The sequence below is a fragment of the Triticum dicoccoides genome, chromosome 6B, assembly GCF_002162155.2.
Source record: "Triticum dicoccoides isolate Atlit2015 ecotype Zavitan chromosome 6B, WEW_v2.0, whole genome shotgun sequence".
NCBI lineage: Eukaryota > Viridiplantae > Streptophyta > Magnoliopsida > Poales > Poaceae > Triticum > Triticum dicoccoides.
The window spans coordinates 439441346-439451640 of record NC_041391.1 but is presented as its reverse complement, the minus strand read 5'-3'; the positions used below and the strand labels follow the sequence as shown (position 1 = coordinate 439451640).

Here is a 10295-nt window from a genome sequence, read left to right as displayed (position 1 = left end):
CCTCCTCCCCCCTCCCACGCGCCTCCTCTCCTCCTTCCCCGCCGCCGCCTGACCTCCTCCTTCTACCCGCTGCTGCCCGGCCTCCTCCCGCCCGCGCCTCCCTCTCCTCCTTCCTCGCCGTCGCCCGGCCTCCTCCCCACCCGTGCCTTCCTCTCCTACTTCCACCCCACCGATCTGGCGCCACCAAACCCTAGCGCCCCGCCCGGCCCCGGCTCCCACGGGAGGGAAGGAGGAATGACGAGGCGAGGCAAAGGCGACGGCATATGGGACGTGGCGCGGGCGGCGTGGCCCAGGGGGTCGGCCTCCTCCTCCCCTACGGTGGCGCGCCGCCTCCGCCGTCGGCAGGAGGGGGCCGCGGTGGCCGCCGCGCAGCCCGACCAGGAGCTCCCCGGCGAGCAGCCGTTCCCCTACGAGAAGAAGGTGAGGAGGACACGCCCCTGCGTCAAGAGATCCGTCAAGAGTTGCTCGCACCGGGAGAGGAATCCACGTCTGCTCCTGCTGCTCGACTGATTCCAGAGGGGTATTCTGAAATTACCAGAGGGATGGTCAACTGCGATGGGGCCTTTTCTCCGTGTTCTTGCACTTCACAGGAGCTAGCCCTGCTTACTGAAATCTTGTTAAAGCATTTACTTAGCTAGATTGGAAGTCTAAAGACAGGAAGTAAACTTTGCATTTGCTCTCGTCACAGCATCACATATTCTTTGAGCAGTACACAAGTCAGATTGAAGATAATTTCCAAGTCATGGCTAGAGAATGTTGAAGATAATTTCCAAGTCATGGCTAGAGAATGAAAGGGCTAATATTTGGATTCTTCATAAGATGTAAAAAAATCTTTATGTTTGTACCGTGCAATCATACTTAATCATTAATCTGACAAGGCTGGAATATTTGTTATAGTAGCTAATGACTGAGCCCCTGCTATGTCTCGAATATCAGTAACCTCCTAGGTCTTTAACTAATAGAAATAAATTACTCATTTATATGATTATTCAACATGGTGTTTGCTTTATCATGTTTCTGGTTTCTCTCGTTTGTTCTTCCAACATGATAGACTGCTGGTCTAGGAATATCATAGCATCCATCTTGACCAAACAAGTACTGATAACCTTCTCTTCCACTATTAGGGCATTGATATGCTCTTTTGAATAATTTCCAGTTTTCGAAGTCCATCGCTGTATTTTGGTTGGTTCATGAGTGCACCATTATGTGAAGATTCCGTAATGATGCTTTTATTTGGTTTCACTTGGTGCAGGGCAAGAAATTAGTTTTTGTAGGAAGTCGAGAAGGCAGTATTCAAAGAAATTCAAAACACTTGGCCTTGAAGTTACTGAGGTAGTTTTCGCTTTTCAGTACAGCCATATTTCTGTGATCATTGTTTTCTGTATTGTATTGATCCGTTAACTTGTTTGTAGGAAGAGATCTTCACGTCATCATTTGCAGCAGCCATGTTCTTGAAGTTAAATAATTTTTCTCCAGAAAAGAAGGTATCGTGAAATATTTCTGCATAGGTTGATTTTCTCTTAGTAATTTTTGCATTATATACATGACTTGGAGTATGCTCTATGACTGATACCCCCTCTGTTTAAGAAGGGACGTTTTGTACATAGGCGTAGTCTCCAACTTGCGACTTTGGCCCGTACTTTCTTTTTACATGAATATAAGAAAGAATGTATTAAGAAAACATTGTGGACTAATTTAATGATATCATTTGACCTTACCAATCTAAATAGTCTTTATAGCAGTCAGCTCAAGATTTGATTGTACGACCTTCTTAAAATGCTGTTACTGTATGATTAGTTAATGTGTCATGATAAAAATATTATTATGAAACACTTCAACAGAACCATAAATTGGATCATTCGAAACAGTGATGTATGCGGGTCAATTAGAAACTTAACAACACAACAACAGCCTGCAGCACTTTACAATAAGTTGAGAAAGTTATACTAAACTAGAGGACAAACCAAAAAGCACTTACTTGAGCTGATTGTTCTTCCTTTATACAAAACAATATGATGCATATTACCAATGGTTACATGAAAAATTCCAATTTATGTCTAGCCATTTGCTATCCTACATTTTTAAGAGGTCGAGTTTCCCTTTACTGTTTGCAGAAGGACTGTTTCTAGCTCTTAACTCCTTCCTTCATCCTTCATCTGCAAAACGTGCCAAAAAAGACGAATTTATTCACCTGCATTTTTCTCGGTCATTTTGGGCGCAGAAGTAGACTCAGCGGACATTATGTCATGGACGAACTGTAGGTGGCTCAGTCTGATTGACACAAGAAAGGGGCAAGGCCAGCTCCATGTTCCTCTAGCAGAACTGGACCACCAATCGTTATAGTTCTGGTCTCAGGAAGCAGGATGAATTGGTCCATCAACGAACACTTTTGCTGCAGATCTTGGCAGGTAATTGCTAGCTTAGCAACACCAATACCTCACATTGATATCCGTACAATGTCATCATAGGTGGTTTATTACTCTTGGTTTTCTTTTGAGAGGGTAGTGATTTAAGAAGAATAGTTTGAACTTGAGACTACAAATAATCACAGAAAATATAGGTGTAACAGTTATATGGGTGTACTTAGATCTACTTTGGTGGTGACATCATAGGGCATCACAAAGATAGAGTTGTTGATTTGATTTTGAGCCAATTAATTTCACACGGAATCTATAACGTAAGTTAAGTATTACTACGATTTCTCCCTTAAGTATGATGAATCAATTTGTTTAAAACAACAGATATTCGTTAATGGTGCAAGCTTGTAATAGGTATTGTGACAAAGTTGTTTTCTCAATGATGATGGAAGTTGATGAAAGCACCAAAGGAACAATTGAATAAGACATGTTCCACAAGAGAAAAACATTAAGGGGAAGAAAATGATGGACAATCCGTTCATTGGCTGCAGTTTTTTTAACATAGTTTCATATTCAGTCAATGCTCTGCTCGGTTTTAGTTTCTTTGGGCATGTGCTCTATATAGCTTTATGGTCTCTCCTTCTGGCCTACCATATTGTTTTATAATTTATTTCTGTTCACAAACCTAGGCTTAGTCAGTGTTATACCGTATTAGACTATGTGTTCTGTCCAGCAGGGATTATTTATCTGTGCTTCTTGGTGTGTCCAGAGAGTCTGATTAGAGAAAAGTCAGTTCACATCTCAGTAGCTTTTGTTGTTTACTTAGTCAGCATCGTGCAGGTTCATATAGCAGTACACATGTGTGAATAGAAACTCTTCATGCAAGGTGGCAGTAAAAGGCCTTTTGATTTTACCTTCGGCACTACAAGCAGCTAATAAATAGGCCCATTGATAAGTTTTGACCACAAGAATGTTCTAACAAATCTTATCCTTGATTGCAGCAAAAAGAGAACTGACTAGGCCCTGGTCATCTCCGCCCCTGATAGTGCTCCTAGATGTGCTACACATCACCTCCTCGTCTCCTTGGCCGCTTCGCAGCCAGTGGCGTTCGTGCTCGTCGGCAGGACGGTGCAAGGCGCCACTCGAACGTGGTTCCTCGCCGGTTGGACGGTGTTCAGCCCGGCGCCCACTGAGTACTGCCTCGGCTACAACCTCCCTCGGTGAGCTCCATCTTCCCCTGCTCTACTTCGGCTACTATATGGGACATGGGCAGGGCTATGATGATCAGTTGTCGCTGATATAGGCATGCTCTCGAGCAATCAAGGCACTTGTGGGTATTAATTTGGATCCTCCCTCGTTTCTTTGAGTCGTTTTGATCACGTTCTTATTTTAGTGGCTCCTATCCTTGGATGGTCATTTCTGATGAGTGATAACCAGGGCAGTTTCACCCTCATGAGAACATATTGATCTGGTGATCCATCCATCAAGAAATAAGGGATGCAGTCACTCCCGGGCGCTCCCAGAGCTCAGGTGATTCTGGCCGTCGGATCAATTTCCTGATGCAATTCTAGCCGCCGGATCTCGCTCCGGATTGATCTCGGCCATTGGGTCGAGCCTGAGCTCCTGTAGCAATGAATAGTTACTCCCGCGGTGAGATATCTTGTGTCATCGCGTGTGAATCACGTGCCCCATCGGTCGGAAGCCATTCTTGCTAGGGCGATGATGATTAACCGTCGCTGAAATAAGTGTGCCTTTGAGCAATCGAGTTACCTGTGGGTATCAAGTTGGATCCTCCCTCTTGTCTCTAGAATCCTTTTTGATCCTGTGATACTTATTGTTCTGTCCTTGGATGGTCATTCTTGTTGAGTGATAACCAGGGCAACTCTACTGCATAAACAAATTGATCTGGTGATAAGAGATGATGGGGGTAGGTTATATGATCGAGGAAAGGCGAATCTGAGCCCACTATGCAATAGAACTGCAGCTACCTCCCCTAATGTGTGTAGTATTGAAGGCAATAAAGAACTTTTCATGTCTTGCCACTTTAAAATTCAAAAAAGGTTCATTCTTCCTTTGCTGGTTACTTAACCATGATTTTTGTTTTTCTTTGGTTCTGGTTGAGATACTAAAGGTTGTTTATTTATGAAAAGAACAAACACTTGTAGTTTTGTATGCCTCAGCTGTTGCTTAGGATCCAGTGTTGTAGTGCTTTGCCTAATTACAAATAACTCTAATCAATAATAGTGGTATCAATAATAGTGGTTCTTTCCTTCTGATTTGAACTGAGAGAGAGAGCCATCCATTGATTCTTGATCTTAAGGTGACCCCATTTTTCTACGCCTCATGCTCATGCTGCTCTATGTTCCCTTTTAAAAATTCTTGCTTGCATTTTGGGTTGGTTTCTGCTCTATGTTCCCTTTTAGCGTTTCTTTCCGTTGTTGCTGCACTCCCTTTTGGGCGTTCATTTCATGCCCGGGATCTTGCAAATTGTGCCTGTGTCGAGCTTGCTTAGAGTACGGGCTGCGGAGACGTCGAGGACCTCAAGGTGAGACACGTTCGATTAAAGATGCAGGACTCCTCTCCCCGTCAATCTTGCGCTGCTTCTGCTCACCATCCCTCTCTCTGACCGCTGCAGGTCACCGATGTTGTGGAGCTGGATGAGGTTTCCACGCAGTTCATCGACCGCCTGTTCTTCCTGGAGAAGGTGAGCAATCTTCATCAATCCATCAAGCTAGCTCTTCGTCATGCATGGAGATTGATTGCAGACAGTCCTTTCTCTGCTGGTTACAAATTCCAGGTCTAGAGATGATTTACTCTGCCAGGCGGCAGCACTCGAAGCACACAGGATCCTGAACCTCAACAACAACCCCTACTTTTCTGGGCCCTAATGTAAGATCAATCACGCCTGTTACTTAGTTTTCTAGTTGGATTCACTTAGCTCACTTGGATCATAGGTAGTTCTTCCTCTAATTAACCATAGAAAAGTTTTTATGAATTGTGAAATGTTTGCTTGTTGTTTCTGCAATATGATGTTTGTGCTTACCATCTTCTATTGTTTCCTATGTTTTTCTCAGTTATTCAAAGAACACTACATGTCACATGAATTCAAAATTACTTCTCTGGAGGTAATTATTAGAACCAGCTTCTTGAGTTTGCTTGCTTAGCATGTACTCCCTCTGTAAACTAATATAAGAGCGTTTAGATCACTAAAATAGTGATCTAAACGCTCTTATATTAGTTTACGGAGGGAGTAGTAGTATGCTGATTTCATCGATTACAGTATGAATGCTTATAAAATGATGATTCTATCGAAATTTCTCCTGAAAATAGGACTTGAGGTTGGTACGGACGTCCTACTTATATTAAAGACAAACATCGTCGATGATCTGTACATGATAGTTTGCCTCAATGACCTCTGAGAGGTTCATAGGTCCTAATTGAGGTTATCTTCAATTCATTAGTTTTTATCTCTGCTATGTTAGCTCTTTTGCGAGGGTCCAAATTGCTTACCGCCTTAGAAGAAACACACTTCCAGCTATTTCTAAAGCTATTAGATCAAAAGATTAAGTAACTTTGGTTGTGATGATGATAAATAAGCTCTTTGGATAGTAGAGTATGCCAAGAAACTCTTGACTCCCTTTATCATATAGCTGGGCTCTCTCCTATTTTCACGACTGGTCTAGCTTGCCTGATTGTGCCTCCATAATTTAGAGAAGTTTTTAATATGCCATTCTCAAAATATCTTATGTCCTTCCTGTTATGTAGTGGCAAAGAAACAAGGGCTTCCCCAATATTATGTGCTTATTTCTGCAGTACTTCATATGCAACAGTTCTACTAATGTTTAATGATTCATTCTTATTAAAGTAAGCAAGTAAGAACCATGTTGTATCCACCCATTTGGTGCAGATATTCTCCATGTTTGATGGCCATGACCGAGGTTTGATGTTTTTGTATTTGCTGGGATTTGATAGGACCAGGAGTCCAGGACCATGATACTCGTAGTACTGTTCCATGGCACTGACAGGTACGTCATATATTTGATGATGCAGCCCCTACCTTTTTGTAATTTTTATTTATGAGGCATCTCCTATCTTTGGCTTGGGGTTATTTTGGCAGGCCTATTGTTTGCTGCTTGTGATGATTGACAGAGGTTTTGGGTCTATGTTTAAGCCTCGGTGAGGTTTTGGGTCTCTGTTTAATCCTTGGTTCATGAGGATCCAAATATTCACTCTGTGCGTTCGGTTTATTCGGTTTGCATGGTTCGGTTTATATGGTTTTTTGGTTTGTACGGTATTAATACTTCGGTTTATACGGTATGATATTAAAATATGGTTCGGTTTCGGTATATACCAAATTATTTCGGTATGGTTTCGGTATATACCATAATAACCAAAGTTGACGCGAATTTGAAAATGATATACTATATTTTACAAACTTATAAATTCAAACACATACTTTTTAAATACAAACGGTATATAACTTTATATAAGTATATATGCATGCCTCAATTCATGCCTTGAAAGGTTATGGATGACGAGGTTAGCCTTTTTGCAAGAGAAAAACTACTACGTTACAAGAAAAAATGGATGCTCTTTGCAGGAAATTTTACTCTTATACAAGAAAAATGACTACTTGTATCGTTGTTTGCCTCAGGAAATACATATATATATTTATTTCGGTTTATTCGGTTAACCATTCAGTTTTTCGGTATATACCATAAAAACCGAAATTCAAAACGGTATGAAAATTTCATACCATATCGAAACCATAAACCATAAAAATCGTGAATTCGGTTCGGTTCGGTTTATTCTCGGTATGGTTTTTCGGTTCGGTTTTAAAATGCACAGAGTGACCAAATATAGGTGGTTCATATGTTAATTGGTTATGATTTCCTTGTGTTGATTGTTGGCCTTCGACGGATTCATGCAACTATATGCATTACTCACGTTTGTTGCTTTCCCAGTGAAACATATCACATGCTCAGCAAGAAAACAAAGTCTCAGCCTACTACCTGCAGGACTTTAGTCTTTAATGACTAAATGAACGGATCACATGTAAGACAGTTTCTAAAATCGTTTCCTATGTTGTATCCTCAGATGCACTGCTCGGGCCTTGCTCGCCTTGCATACAAATGTCATCCTTTAATTATTTTGTGTTTGTCCTTATGGTTTACTGAGTATAAATGTCGGTGTTGTGTTATTGATATGTGCATTCTCCTTTAAGATTGTACATGCCCTGTTTGTCATCATCACTCTCGACATATATAGCTCACTTTATCGAAAGTTTATATCCCGCTCAAAATTTAAAGAATAGATGTGCTCGATTTCTTCAACACATCCTATGATTATCTATTCTTTATTTTCCAGTATTGATCACCCTTATCAACGCATTACTGGTATGTTGAACACGATGTGATACAGAAAATAAATAAAGGTTTTCTTTCAAGATACAGAGCATATTGGCCAAGCCTGGACAAAAAACATCAAAATGTAGCATGGTAACTTAGTGTTAGTTTGCTTATGTATTGTTTGATACATATGAACAATGAGCTCAAGAGGACTTTATTTATCTACTGTTGTATACTTCAATATCACCTGTGGATATGCCTTTGAATGTCCACATCTAATTGCTTTATGATCCCCAACATCCAGGATACATAGATGGGGAATGCCATTGCTCAAAGGCGAGCACACGTGACCTTATTGAAGGAGTTTTGCCCTCCATTTGTGTCTCAAATGTCGATGATGCCCTCTGTGCTATCACTCGCATGTCCTTTTTATTTTGTTTATTCAGCGAATGTTGGATTAGACAAGGATTTATTCACGTTGGATCTGTACAACTATGGACTATTCATGCAATTTTTTATTCAAACTTTGAAATGAGAGAATTGGATGCTTTGTTGTTGCATGTTTTTTCTTGATGTTAGATTATCTATTGCCATTTTTATGTATTCTGAACTGGCGCATAGGCTCTTGCTTTTGAGTGATCAGTTTTTGCTATATCTATTGCCTATATATCATGACGGCTCTTCCCTGAAGGAGTACCATCTCTATATTAACTTTTTTGTGTTTGCAATTTTTTTATACTTGAAATACTTCAGCGGTTGTATAAACAGATTGAACATGACTAGACCCACTTCCTATCGAGTTGTTGTCATGGTCTCTCCAATACAAAGCACATCAATACTTGCATACATGAATTGTCTCATAACCAAGCCTTAAGTTGTTGTACGAACCATTCCCAATTCCCTTTTTACAAGGGAAACAAAAATATCCATATTCCAAGCAATTTTCAGCTATTAACAAAGGACATGCACAAACTAAGTTAGCTACAGAAACAATTATTTATTTTCCTATATATTCAGAGAGTGACCCATTCGACAATAAATCTGTCATCGAATATGCCCATGCTTGTGACGCTCAATTGCGTCACCTAAAATCGATGAAATAGCAAAGATGTCGAAGGGCTGCCCTGGGCAGGCAGCAGTTTGTGACAGTCACCGTCGCCAAAAATGATCTTAGGGCATCTCCAACGGCAACCCGTAAATTTCCTCCCGCATCCATCCACGGACATGGTAGGATCAATCCGCGCACACAGATGCAGGAAGACGCCATCCAACCATAGCCGCACACATTTTAAACCATATTTTAACTAACAGACGAAATTCATGTAAAGCAGTCGATATTCATCAAAGTTCGGATAGCAAACAACACAAATCATCCATACGGAGTACATAGCATGCAAATTAAGTATAGTACAACAATGTCTCTAATTCGACTAGGTCCTGGATGTCCAACAAGCTTTTCATGAACGGATCTTTTCCACACATGCTCCCCCTTCAGCTTCATCCAACAGTGTGTGCACATAATGGTCGTCCCTCTATCCTGTGGTACACCACGGCGGCGCGTGCGGGCTACATATAATGTATAGACCAACATTGAGTCAATGAATCAATCAACAAGTTGAGCAAGAGGAAGTAAAACTTACGATTTTGTCCTCTACCGCGTGCAATGGCCACCTTGCCTCGAGCTGACGAACCACGCCGCAAAACTTGATGGCGCTAATCTGGATAGCGTGCCAACGATACGACAACGACCTCACATCGTGTGGTTGAATGATGTACATGTCGTAGGGCACAATGTGCTTTCCTGCGTGAAACATTTCATGCGCTTGCTCCCATAAGGGCTCCCCTCTGCTCTTGCCTATGAAATCCGTGGATACGGCCAGTCACGCATCGCACAACAAACTCATCCACCATGGTCGAGTAGCTCACTATCCTTCGTACTCTAAAAACGACATATCATTTGAAAATAACTCAACGGCATTTGACCAAGCACCTGTCGGGCATGGTGTCCGCCATGGAGGTCGTCGACAGGGGGCAGACTGTACCTGGGTACAAACGGCTCCAGGGTGGGCAGCTCCGTCGTAAACGTCGAGCGGGCACGTCGCTGCTGGTTGCGGATTTCCGACAATGCCTATGTGGCAGCCGGAGACGTACAACAATGGCGGAGGAGGTGGAGGGTATGGATGCAAAGTAAGGGAGAGAAGGTTGGAGTGGAAGGAAATGGGATCGAGAGGGGGGTTGGGTGGGCCAGGGGTGTCGAAGTCCTATGTTTCTGGTATCCGGACTCCTGCAAACTTCCCCAACTTTGTCTCTAATTTGCAGGAGAAATTGCGTCCGACTGCCCCGCGGACCTATACAGGTCGGTGTTGGATGGCTTCCGCGGTCCGTACAGCGCGGTCCGGACGGATGCAGGCGGTTTGCGGGCCAGCTTTGGAGATGCCCTTAGGTGATGCTTCTTTCCTTGCCACGTGGATTTTGATGACTAACAATCATGCATTTTGTAGTGTCAAGATAGACCTTTCTCACATCGTCGTGCTCATTTACGACGGCTTTCGATTTGGCATGTTTCTTCATACCGGAACACCTGCAAGGG

The 10295-nt window shown here is 42.3% G+C and overlaps 1 long non-coding RNA gene across 17 annotated transcripts; it reads left to right on the top strand.

The window, feature by feature from the left end:
• Nucleotides 1-6: 6 nt before the first annotated feature.
• Nucleotides 7-8310, top strand: LOC119322916. Of its 17 annotated transcripts, none has more exons than XR_005155969.1 (12): nt 7-1332; nt 1413-1484; nt 2222-2408; nt 3359-4902; nt 4993-5061; nt 5155-5246; nt 5432-5482; nt 6123-6221; nt 6330-6382; nt 6475-6533; nt 7322-7412; nt 8010-8310. It is a non-coding gene; the product is annotated as an uncharacterized LOC119322916 (long non-coding RNA). The 17 variants fall into 17 exon arrangements; XR_005155971.1 differs by having other exon boundaries at nt 6123-6229; XR_005155958.1 differs by lacking the exons at nt 6123-6221; nt 6475-6533 and having other exon boundaries at nt 7-420; nt 1253-1332; nt 6265-6382.
• Nucleotides 8311-10295: the final 1985 nt, after the last annotated feature.